Source organism: Camelus dromedarius, chromosome 4 (assembly GCF_036321535.1).
Source record: "Camelus dromedarius isolate mCamDro1 chromosome 4, mCamDro1.pat, whole genome shotgun sequence".
NCBI lineage: Eukaryota > Metazoa > Chordata > Mammalia > Artiodactyla > Camelidae > Camelus > Camelus dromedarius.
In genome coordinates, this window is record NC_087439.1 from 56,333,589 (window position 1) to 56,347,045 (window position 13,457).

Here is a 13,457-nt window from a genome sequence, read left to right on the forward strand (position 1 = left end):
CTCTCTCTCTCTTTCCCTATCCATCTATATATCTATCTATAAAGAGATACAGATAGTACATAACTCATTTTAGCTAAACCTTCAACAGTGAAACTTGTACTGAAAAAAGTTTAGTATAGAATTACAAAAATCTTAGAGAAAATCATAATTTTTAAAATGCTTTAGAATTTCTTTCAAGAAATTCTTTAAAATTCTTTAAAATTCAGATTACTATTTAAAAAATAACTTTTCTTCTCTGGTAGTACTTGTTAGCTTCTTAAATCTAAGTCTTTGGAACTACCCTTTCAAATTTGAAAAATTCTTTTTTTTTTAAACTTTTTTTAGAGGAGTTACTGGGAATTGAACCCAAGACCTCGTGCATGCTAAGCATGTGCTCTACCACTGAGCTATACCCACCCTTCCTTTGAAATTCTTAAGTAATAACTTTGATAAACATCTAGAATCTATTTTAAACAAACTTTTCAGGAAGAGTTGTACAATAGATGACAGAATTAGAATCAAAGTATCTCTAAAGACAAAAATGTTCAAAACAATACGCTAAATTTTAACAAGACTAAATATAACAACCAGTATTTTGCTTCAATATGTTTTATGACTTTGACTCCATAAATTCAGATTCAGTTTTGATAAAAAGCATCATGTGTCTGATAAAATTGGCTTTTTCCAATTAGAAAGCATTACCAAAATTTATAGAAGGCTAATAAAATAATTCAGTTAATAAATTTTGTATTACTTTCCTTTAATTAGCTTATAGTCTATTAGAAGATATAAAGATATAATAATGATACAGTGGAGTATGGCCATGACAGTGATACGATCAGGGTTTTAAGTAGAGAAGGCACACCTCACCCTGATTGGCAGACACAAGAAGTGGCTTCTAAGAGTGATGACACCTACACTGTGTTTTAATGGTGCTTCCTGGCTGCGTAATAAGATACACTGAAGAGAAAAATGGGAGCTAAAGTTGTGAGAGCAGAGAGGTCGTTGATCATTGGAGTCCCAGTATGGAATGCTAAAGATGTTGGCCTTTATCCTGTGAGTAATGAAAAAGCTGTTGCGATATTTAAGCCATGGAATGACAAGTATATTTTTAAAAGATTGCTTTAAAAACAGAGTAGAGTATAAAACAAAGTATGGAGAGACACAAGGGTTTTTAAGGAGTCCTGCATGATAAGAGATTAGAAACAAGACTTAGAACTTTAATTTATTCAAATATTTCATACTGTCATGTATAAACATCAAGTGTTGTAATTTCACTTTTATTCATAGAAGAAAATGAACCATGCTACTTCTGCTTCAAAGATCTAATCTAGGCTGGTGCTTTGAAACAGTTTTTTGTGGTGTTTTTTTTGTTTTTTGTTTTTTTCCTGTGGTTCCTGCTAAGTGCTGCCAGAGCCCACTTGAAGGGAAAAGGAAGGGCTGAGTGGCTGAACCAGTAGAGCTTTGGGGTCTACAGGTCAAAAAGTATATGAAACTGGATTAGATACATTATGGCGTCCATGTACTACCACATTGAATTAAAGAGTCTGAACAACACTGAGTTGTGTAAACATACTTAAGAAATCTGTGTTGATTCTAAAAGGTGCAGGCTGTCATTCTGGTGTAATTTGCAATCAGATAGTAATTAGAAAATTCAATAAAAAGTTTCTAATAGCTCTGCATTCATTAGCATTAGCATCATTGTGCTAGTATGTATATATATATATATACACACATTATTATATAAATGATTTATCTACAGATGTTTGTCCTTGTACATATTTTATATATATATATATATATGTAAATGTTATTTAAGAAAGTTTTCAGAAGATTTTTTTCTTGACTTCTAAATCATTTGCCAATGGTAGGAGTTACACATTTCTCCACTGTTCCCTAATCTGATAAAATAGATATTGCTGTGGAAAAACAAAAAAACTCAGAAATCTGGACTAGCTATACAACTGATGTAGAAGAAATGCCTTTTATTGGCAATTTCATACCTGGAGACTGTACCATCCGTACAGTAGCATCTGGAAATGGGCATGTTTGAGGTTTTCAGTGACTGGGGGCTACTGCAGACATTCAGTGGGAAGGGCTGGGTATGCTGAACACCCCACAGCATTCTCCCTCAACAAAGAACTGGTCCACTCAAAATGTCAATAACGTTAAGGAACACTGGTATTTAGGTTCAGGCTGAAGGAGATACAACAACAACTGAAGCTAGGATTTATGGTGGGAATTAGGGGCATCCCATATTTTAGCTGTTTCAGCAGCCATCCCTTGGCGTGTAATTTCTCAAACATACTCTTAAGATTCTGATTTTGGAGCCTAATATCCCTTTAAATGCTCTGGTTATGCCGATTTAAGTCTCTAATCCTGACTTCTACTTTCTTTTCTATTCTGCGTATTCTCTATTCTTCTATATATATTTTGACATACCCTTCTGTGTTTATGAAATCCATCCAAAGAAATGTACACTGAAGAAAACAGTGATTATGTCCTTGAAACTTTGATTTCAGAATTGCTCTGGTTCATAAAAAAGACATTATCCTGATTAGCAATAAGTTTAATATTATTTTGCTTCACAGTCATGTATATGTCTTACAAAAAATCCAATCTATTACATTGCCTAGGAGAACTTGGAGGAGCAACAGTTTACTCAGTTAATTTTGAAATGGTTAACATTTGAGGCACCAATATTTGGCTTTTGTAATAGATGCATATCATCATTAATTAGTTGCTTTATTCGTATGCTTATTTATATAAATATATATATATATTTAAAAGAAATTTATTAGTGGTCATTTTGTCCTTTCCCATTTTGCCAGACAATTTTGTAAACATATTGGTACATAACATCTCAGTAAGCATTTCTGACTCTCTGGTTTTTTATTTGCTATGCTTATATCATAATATGCAAATCAGAATATTCAGTCTGGCTTTTTCTTTTCACAGTTGCTCGCATTTGATTATGGGCAGTGAGACTGTTGCATACATATTACAACTTACCATGATGTTTCTTTGTCTTACATGTTCATAAACAGTTTATTATATCTATACTTTTAGGGAAAAAATTGTACTCCTAAAATTCTGAGTGTCATGTATGTTTTTTCAGAACAATAATCACTGTAGGTTAAAAAAAAAAAGCTCCATATTGTCTTACTGTAGAGAACCTACCTGATGTAAATGAGATCTTTTAATGTCTCATTTAAAATAAACATTATCATAAACATTATCACTAAATGCTGTTACATAAAATAGCCATAGCGAACATATACCCTGTAGCTGTAGTTAAAAATCATTAGAATTAAAATCTCCTTGCATGAGATATATTAGGAGAAGAATCGTTCACAAACAGGAGCTATATATTTTAGATGAATGGTACAATGTAGAGAGATCAGGTGTGTGTTTTTCTTATAGAGGGAAATGCCAAATTTAAAATAATGTTTACATAAAATCTGGAATAGTGCTTCTTGAAGAAAAAAATTGTTGATTTCAAATAAAACCAGAAAATCATTGTGATAAAACTTAGAAACACATACTTATTTCAAAATCACAGAATTTTCAGTGTACAAGCTACTTGTTTTATTCCAAAAATGTGAAAACTATGAAGTATGATTCATCATATTAAGGATGCTGTAGGGGTGACATCTACCCCAGTGTCAATACATTCAAGAAAAGATCCTAGTTGAATTTACAATAACTGTTGGAATATAGAGAAGGGAGAGAGGACTTGCAGACTGAGTTTCAAGAAGGCTTCATAAACGAGGTGCAAATGAATCCTGAGAGGTAGGTAAGATTTTCAAAGAAGGAAGAGAGGAAAGATACTGATAGGTTAGGTTAATATTGGGTGAGTTTAAAAGATGCTCAAAAATAAGAGTTGAGGTAAAGTTCATGTGAAAAAGTAGAGGAAAAGTAAATCAGAAAGGTGGAGACTCTTTAGTTTGTGAAATCCTTTGAATTGAGGAGTTAAGGGGTTTGGACTTTTTGTTCATAAAAATTTTTTTGAAGAGAGAATGAAAAACCCAAATCTAATGTCTTAGCCTAGGTTCCGAAGAAAGCAGAGCCTGAGGCACACGCTTCTGCTTCTGTGCTATTGTTTTCTAGGGAGTGCATCTCAAAGGACAGAAAGGAGGGGCAAGGGATTGAAGCTGGGGAGGAGAAAGAGCCGGAACTAAGCTTTTCTACAACTGTCCACTTCCAGGTGGTGCTTGCATATTGTGAACAGCCATCTGTAAACCAGACCCAAGTCTTCTCTTTAGCTGTCAGTTGAGCAAACAGAACTTCTCATGAGGCCATACAGGCTGGGAGAGAGAAGACAGTATAGCAGGATGCAGCCCGTGGGCATTTGGGCCACTTTGTCATGTAACTTGCTTGTGTCTTCAGGGCCTCCTTGGGTCTGCTCTCATACATACCACATTTCATTTCACTGCTGCACATGCCCAAATATATGGCTTGATGGGTCACATAACTGAGCATCTGTCTTCAACGACACATAGATGACTGAGAGTAGCCTGGCCTGGTGTATCAGGGAGACTCAGGTAGGCTTCAGATGATTATCTCCCATCCTTTGTAACACCTGTCCAGCAGGACGGCTACATCTGGGAGCTAAGTATTGGGCCATGTATTCTCTCACAGGGATGTACTGAAGTAGTTTTGTTTGCATTCTCTGTTCCAAAGTCTGTTGGCTATCTGGTGTGCACAATATCCAACTCTGCGTATGTCACTGAGTCTTATACGTGTTTTAAGTATTTGGAACTTTTGTAGAAAGTGTGCCCCATTACTGCTGTACATTTATTAAGTTCCTTTATAAAATAGAACTAGAACTACATGTATATCTTGGCAGCAAGCCAGGCAGAGTTTAAGTATGTATTTCAATAGTTTTAGTAAATAAACTCAGTCTACCAAAAGTCATGGTATGCTACCTTATGTATTAAAATTCTTTACCTAAAGTACCAGGTTTATTAAATTCATGACAATAAACAGACTCAAGGTTACTCATAACCTACTGCTTTAAAAGTCGTGTTGGATCATTTGAACTAACCTTGAAAATCCAAATATGGTATTGTTTCTGGAGCTGAGAATAATTTAGTATTTTCTAGGATGGAGGCGTTCTTGCCTTACCCCAGAATTTTCCATCTAGGTACTTTTAATATGTTTACATGGGGAATTTTTTTAATACAATATCATCTCATTAAGCATGTAGTATTTTGATCTATGACAAGAAAAATATATCTTTGCAAGTGTGTAAACTATATATAAATAACCTTTTTATTGGGTAAAGAGCCTCATGAAATTTTAACATGTGAGCTACTTCATGATTCCTTCCTGCCTAAAATATTTCAAGCATTTCCCACTGCACTCAGAATGACATTCAAACTCCTTATTTTAAGTCATTACATGACTGCTTGCTACTCCATCCCGTCTCCCACGTCATACCCTCTAAACTCCAGCCTTACTACCTGTAAGCCATCACATGAATGATCCCTTGTTTTGTTTTTGTTTTCTTTTTTCAAGTATCAGACCATCAATCATCCAGGAGTTCATAGGCCAGAACACTGGGTGTAGACAATCCCTTCTTCTCTCTGCCACCTAATGACACCAATATGGAAAAGCAACCACATGAGCAGTGCCTCTAGGGGCAGCTGGCTGATCCCTTGTTAATTAGTTTTCAGCACAAACATTTTCCCACATAGAACTTTCCTGGCCACCAAATCTTATCCCCTTGCACAATCCTTCTGTCACTTTACCCACTTTATTTTCTTGAGAAATATATTACTTGGTGAAATTACCTCGTTAAGGTGATGTGGAAAAGTTTGAAGAGGCTTTGTGCTGCCCTTTGCGGTAGAGCCCCATCTCCCTGTTGGCTTTGACACTTTGAGGCCAGACTTCAGACCAACGTGTCAGAGGATCAAAGCAGATATATTGGTGGGATAGTGGTTTTGTGTGTAAACTTGACTGGGCCAAGAGATGGCTGGATATCTGGTTAAACATTGTTCCTGGGTGTGTTTGTGAGAGTGTTTCTGAAAGAGATTAGCATTGGAGTTGATCTACTCCATAAAGCAGGCGGCCCTCCACAATGTGGGTGGGCATCTTACCCAATCCACTGAAGGCCTGAATAGCACAGAAAAGCAGGAGAAGGTTGAATTATCTCTGCTTGATTGCTTTAGCAGAATATCAGTCTCCTCCTGCCTTCGGCTCTCTTGGTTGCAGAATTTAAGACTTGCACTAACATCTACAGCATTGGCTCTAAGCTTCTCAAACCTTCAAACTATCCCACCAACTTACTTTCCTGGGTCTCCAGCTTGTAGATGGCCGATCATGGGACTTCTCAGCCTCCACAGTCATGTGAGCCAAGGCTTCATATTCAATTTGTCTGTCTCTACCTTCTGTATATACATACGTGTATGTACATTCCTACATATGTAGGACTCTTTCTTGATGAAACATCTCAAAAATAACCTTTTCCCTATGAATGATAGTAGATTGTATATGCTCCCTTAATGAAACTTACCTACATAGGCATATGTGTATTTCATAGTTTTCCCTCTGCGTCATAAACTCCTCAAAACAGTAACTGTGTGCCAAAAGCCATTGTAAAACTTACAGTACCTATTTCTCATATTTGGATAATATTTTCAGAGGAATTAAAAGTATAATTAGATTAGTTTACAGCATTCCTAAAATCCTAGACAATGAAATTGTTAATGATGCATTTTCTCTTAGACATTACATTATAGAAGGTATTATTTAAAATAATCAACTCTTAAATATTACCTTTTATACTGTTACTGTTCTTTTCCCATATATATTAAAAAACCATATCCAGTACAAGGCAATGAAAAGTTGTCCTTAAAGCAGAGGAGGAAGTAATGTGCCTTTTGAGATGGAAATTAAATTTTTATTTGTGTTATTGCATATTTAAGTTAATACACATGAGGAATTAAATAAGGTCATCTTGAGACATTTTAGTGATGTACAGGCACTTACTAAATAATAGGCCAAACAATAAGATTTTTAGAAACCACTGGTGTAGCAATTTAATGGATTATATCTTTAAAAGTTGTAATGAATCATTCCGTTGTATTTTAATTTTTTAACTCTAAATACCTCTGATTAACTAGAATTACTGGTACACTATATCATGGTTTATTATCAAGTCCTGCTGGAAAATGGGTTATCTGTTCTGAGCGGTTGCCTTGTCAGACTTAAAATATAAAAGCCATTCAGAAAGATTCAGATGTCTTCTTCCTTCATCGCTTAGTGTTTATCTCATTTTCTCTGACAGTCTCAAATTAGCAAAAACTGAATCACAGGCACATATATACACTATTCCCTTGCTGCCAGCATTTAATTTCTCTATTTTATTTTAATGTTTGCAAGTGATTAAACATGCATTATCACTTGTGTGTCTACAAGCTACATATCTGAGTTTTATAATTGCTGCCATACTTTATTTTGTATGTTAGAACACATTTAAATTTGATTGGAAAAAAGCTACCACCACCCAGTTTCAAAGGTGACTTCTGCAAGTTGTGAACTATTCCAAAGAGCTGAGAGGGTACATACCACCCTCCCCTGCCTCCACCACCAAAACTGATTACAAAACCATCCATAGAGAAGTGAATGTCCTCAGAGTCATCATTTTTTCCAAACACAAACAGAAATCACAGGGTCCACCTGTTACCAACTCGCTGCATCAGAGCAGGCCGACAAGACCGTGAACTTGTGTACGGGGGCGAAAAGGAGTAGTTCATATTCTGGTCTATCTGAATTTGAATCCTTTTTCTTTTTTGAATGTGAGTTTTTCCACGGCATTCTTGCGAAAAGACAGCTTACTCTGAGGTAAGACGATGAATGCGTTCCTGTTTTGTATAGCCTCAGAATTTGTCATCTTTCGAGAGATCTTAATGATCCTTGCTTTCTAGACCTTTTGTTTTACAGATGATGGAGCTGCAGGATAAATATTTGTAATTCTGGAAAGAAAAGTGAATGTGAGGAGTGGGTTTGGGGCTGTGGTGTTGAGAATGAGCCCTGAAGGAAATAATAAGGCCCATTGAACTGTCATAGTAAGAAAATCCGGGCAGATATGTCTTTATCTGGAGGATAAACCAAGGTTGGATAAACTTTATAATGAACATAGATAAGGAAGATTTGGCTTTATTTGCTCTCTTCTGTGACTTATTTATACTAAAATGAAGGCATTATTGAAGGATCAGTGTTGGAAGGGGTCAGGTTACTGAACATATTTCCCTGGCTTTGGCATGCTTCTGAATGAGACTGCTAGCCTGGCTCAGAACCTGTTATATAAAAGTTTGGACTTTTTTTTAAATAAAATTACAAAAAAGAGAAGTTTTCTAGCCCCTTAGAGTAGAAAAACAAAACAAAACAAAACAACAACAACAAAAAAAACCCCCAAAAACTTGAGGCCTCAAATGCTAATGCATCTGCAATACTGGATGCTCTGTCGGATGTGTGGAAACCAGAGAACATGTTGTTACTGGGCAGTGGGGATGAGGTGCCGCAGGCAGTGGTGGGTGAGCAGCGTTCACGAACTCCATGAAAATATGCCCAAATCTGGACCTGAGCTTTGTAGTTCCTTACACTTACTGTAAAGAGGAATTAATGATATAAGCACAAGGCTTTTTGAAAGGTAATTGATATATAATTCTCTGAAATATTGCTCTAAGTGTGTCATATCTTATAGTCACTTTTATAAATATTTTTCTTTATGAAAGAAAAATTGTGTATAGATTGCATTTGGACTATCAGAAGATTTTTACGTTGGTAGATCTTCACTGAGTCTTCTTTGCCTTGCACGGATACTGGCCTAGAATAGGCATTCATTGAAAGAATCCATGTTTCAAGCAGATGCTCAAACATTTTTATGCCAGCAGGACTAATGCCTCTAAGGGTAACATTTTGTGTGTGTGAACAAAGCTTTGTAACTTATAAGCAGTGAATTGTGTGTTTAATTTAAATCACATTTGGCATACTTATCAGAAAGTATTATTTAACTTTTAATTTTAGGAAATAGGGAAATAATCATTTAAAAGCCAAAGAAATATTACAGCTCTGGAATCACTACGCATTTAACTGAGGACTGTTGCCATGTTTTCATATACCTTCTGTTGTTCGTGATTATTAATATTTGAGAGTGCTTCCTCATGCAATTCCCCCAAGGCTGTACTTTTACATTGTTGGGACGGTTTTGCAAATACTATTTTATATTCAGTTTTGTCCAACTAACATTTTAATACAAACATTTTAATCGTGTTATGTTTCCTTTTAATAATGCTATAACTCCTGAATAATCGATGTAATAAGTTGCATAATGTCTCATGATTCATGGATCAGTTAAAATCATTAAAAATTACAGTCAAGAAAAATAAAGGCTCATAATATAAAAAGGCAGAATGGCATAAAGATCTTGAATATGAGGTAAAAATGTCCTAAAATTTTAAAGCAAATGAGTTAGTGGATATTTACATGTGTGGAGACTGGAGTCACTCACCTTCAGTTATTCATATTCTATTACTAAGCTCGACAGAAACTCACCTGGTAGAAGTGGATTTAAGAAAAGCTGTGGTTAGGAGGTGTGTGTATGTTGTGCATATGCATGCAAAAGTACTGAGAGGTGTAACTGATATAAGTGGAGAGAAGGGAATAATTGTTAAGTGATAATTAAATGTCAGGTGTGGTCCTTTGTGTTTTATATATGCTAATAAAATTTCTACCCCCACAGCTGCTCTCTTCTGACCACAGTATGGGACCCATACTGTGGAAGAACCTGTGTGTAAAGGCTATCATAACTCCTCTAAAATCATAACACGTAAACCCAAAATACTGCAGGAATCTCAGCCTGTCAGGGTGTCAGACTTAAAGACAAACCAATTAGACATCTTGAAATAATTAGAATAACTGTTTACTGTAACTTGCTGAAAAATTACAAAACATCTATTTATATAATACTATAAAGCTTCTTAAAATGAGTTTTTATATGTCTCGCTTAAGATCTTTCTTGTCCTTCAGGTGCCCTGAAATCTTTATAATTTTTAAAATTATTTTTTATAAATTTTTGTGATAAGACTACTTGACATAAAATATACCCTCATAGCATATGTTCCAGTATACAATATAGTATTGTTCACTATAAGCACTATGGTGTAGATCTCTATTATTTTGAATGCTCTGACCTTTCTCCCCTTCCTTCTAGATCTATTTGCTGTTGTTTTTACCAGTAACCCTATACCACCTTTTCAAAATAATACAGTCAAGAGCCGTTTAGGGCATCTCAGTGTTTCACCTTATGCAGTTTTCAAATTCTTCACAGTTAATGTCCAGGCCCCGATCTGGGCATTAGAAAGATGGAATTTTTTCTAGAGAATGATATGGGAGAGAAGAAGGAGATTATGAATTCACACAAGTGAGATTCTCTTTCACTGCCCTACATCCCAGAAACTGATGAAAAAGAACTATCACCTTACATATAAAGTGTCAAAGAAACCCATGGTCCTTTTACTTAGTTTACTTATAATTATATGCATTTTGTAATAAGTTGAGAAACTAGAGATATATGGACAGCAAGAGTAAAGACAGTTTTTCCAGATAGTAAAATGTGGCTGCTTTGGTCTATAATAAAGTTTCAAAGAACAGTCAATTGTTCAAAAGTCAATTTGCCATGAAAATGCTGTGTGAAAATAAATCCAGTCTCACCACTGCAATTCCAATCATCCTGTCTTAATTATGTTAGTTTCTTGGTATCCGAGGGGAATTGGTTTCAGAACCCATCCCCGTCCACAGATTCCAAAGTTTATGGATGCTCAAGTCTCTTATGTGAAATAGCATAGTATTTGCATATAACCTACCCACATCCTCCTGTTTACTTTAAGTCATCTCTAGATGACTTATAATACCTGATACAGTAATAACCTGATATAAAATTGTTGCCAGTGTTGTTGGCCTGGCGAATTCAAGTTTTGCTTTTGGAGTTTTCTGGAATTATTTGTGAATATTTTCATTCTGCATTGGTTGAATCAGAGGATGTGGAATCCTTGTATAAAGAGGATCTACTGTAATCTATTTGTGGGTCTACATCTGCAGTAACCAACTGAGACACTGCATTGTGATTAATACTTAGGACAATGTAAATAAGCCATCAGAGAAGTTTAAATTTTCTTCTGTATGTGTGCTTTGTTTAAAATGACTACAAAATAAATGGTGCACACAGAAACTTTCCATCTGAAAAGTTTAGGTTTTAGGAATTTTGTGTTAAAATTGGTTATTTAGAAAATGTGAATGTATAATAAAAGCTGCTGTGAAAGTTCCCCAGAACTGAACTTAGATTCTGAATTTTCACAACTCTAATGTATATTTAACTTAGCAGTTATATTGATAATTATTTCAGAATTTCCCAGAATTACCTTCAGAGAACTTGAGAGTGAGAATGCTTCACTCGATATTGAATGTGAAATGCTTAAACATATCTTCTGAAAGTCAGATAATGTCACTGAAACACTTCAACAATAGAAATGATCATCTTTGGTTTGTATATTTATAACTTCAATATTGCCGACAGCTCTATACAGATAATTAAGGTGCAATTCTATCTTTCCTAGATGCGATCATCAATTTAATATTGGAATGACAGTCTGCAAAAATAATTCTCCCTTAAGAAGGTTTCATCAGAGTGAGAAACTCTGGCATTGAGAGACATCATAAAATAGTTGTAAAACTCCTTCATGTTAATAGTATTTACCCTACAGGAAAGTTTAGGCTTCATTTACAGTGTGCAACCATTCAAAACAGCATAACTTTGCTATGCTATTAAAGTAATCACCCAATTTAAGAACATATTACTGTGAAGACACCATCTGGCATATTACAGGATCTAGAGGGCAGGATTGGTTTTACTAAGGATTTTTAGAGAAAGTATAAAATAACATCAATAATCTGTTAAATAGCCCTGTACAATATTCAAAATTATCATAAACCCAGGAGGTAAAGTAGGTACATAAACACATTAAAGAATATTTCTTCTTTTTAAATAAAAGCTCATTCTGAAACTGTTTACAGAAATTGTACATTTAAGTGGAAAATGGTCCACATGATAGAGATTTTTAAAAAATGCATTTTCTGACACATATTACATGCTAAGCAATGAATCTGCATAACAACCATATCCTTGTTTACTGTGCTTTTCCTGTGACCTCCCTTGACTGGCTCCCCACCCTCCATGACATCTTCTGTCTTTTGGAAATGAAGGTGATGGCTTGGGCCATTTTGGGGAGTTACAGGCATACCTCGTTTTATAGCTCTCACTTTGCTTCATTGCACTTTGCAGATACTGTATTTCTTATAAACTGATGGTTTATGGCAACCCTGCATGGAGCAAGCATGTTAACACCATGTTTCCAACAGCATTTGCTTACTTCATGGCTGTGTCACATTTTGATAATTCTCCCAATATTTCAAACTGTTTCATTTTTACTGTACTTGTTATAATGATCTGTGATCAGTAATCTTTGATGTTGCTGCTATGACTCACTGAAGGAAGGCTTATGTGAAGGTCAGCATTTTTTAGCAATAAAGTATCTTTTTCTGTACTCTTTTTTAAAAAACAAATTAAAAAAATATTTTTGGGTAGGGGAGGTAAGCAATAAAGTATCTTTTAGTGAAGGTATGTACATTGGTTTTTTTTATACATAATGCTATTGTAGCCTTAACAGAGTACTATATAGTGTACACATAACTACACACATTGGGAAACCAAAAAATTTGTGACTCTTTTTATTTTGATATTCACTTTATTGCAGTGGTCTGGAACCAGATCCACTGTATCACTGAGGTATGCCTGGACTCAGCTTCTCCTCTCCCATGTATACAGAAGGTATACAAGTTGTTAAGTTTCTGTTTGTTTTTCTCCTGTTAATCTGTCACTTATTCTCAGCCAAGAACCTAGAAGTATACAGGGAAAATTATGTTATTCTCTACAGAAGAAATAGTCATTTTATGGTTTAATGTTCCTATAGAATGATTTGTAAAAATGTTTAAATTAAAGGTAAAACCTGTCTTCAAAGAGGAAATTAAAACAGGTATATGTGGATTAAAAGCTCATTTTAGTTTACATAGATTATAAAAGTTACTTTAGGCATAATACAACTACAAGTATTGGAACTATAATCTTGAATGAATGTCAATCTCATTACTTTATAGGCATAACTTACCTCTCAACAGTACATGGTAGTATTTTGATTTGAAATTTTAAAAACCCTGATATACTTTTTAGGAGGATATTTCTTTAAGTAAGCTGTTTATTTCAAGCACATCTTGCTTATTACTTTCAGCTCACATATTACTCTGTTAAATGTGCATTTTAATCACTATGAAAACAACAACTGCTTTCCATACGGTTAAGTGGCAGTGTTGTCCGATGCATAGTAAAACTGCAATGATTAGCATTAATACTTGCAGTG

General features: G+C 34.9%; 1 protein-coding gene and 1 non-coding gene across 2 annotated transcripts in view; one reads left to right on the forward strand and one right to left on the reverse strand.

Moving 5' to 3' along the window:
- Positions 1 to 13,457, forward strand: part of ZNF804A (zinc finger protein 804A) — a 244,206-nt gene that overhangs the window by 82,459 nt on the left and 148,290 nt on the right. The window lies entirely within an intron of this gene.
- Positions 5,498 to 5,628, reverse strand: LOC116153173 (small nucleolar RNA SNORA17). Its single transcript, XR_004136967.1, has one exon. It is a non-coding gene; the product is annotated as a small nucleolar RNA SNORA17 (small nucleolar RNA).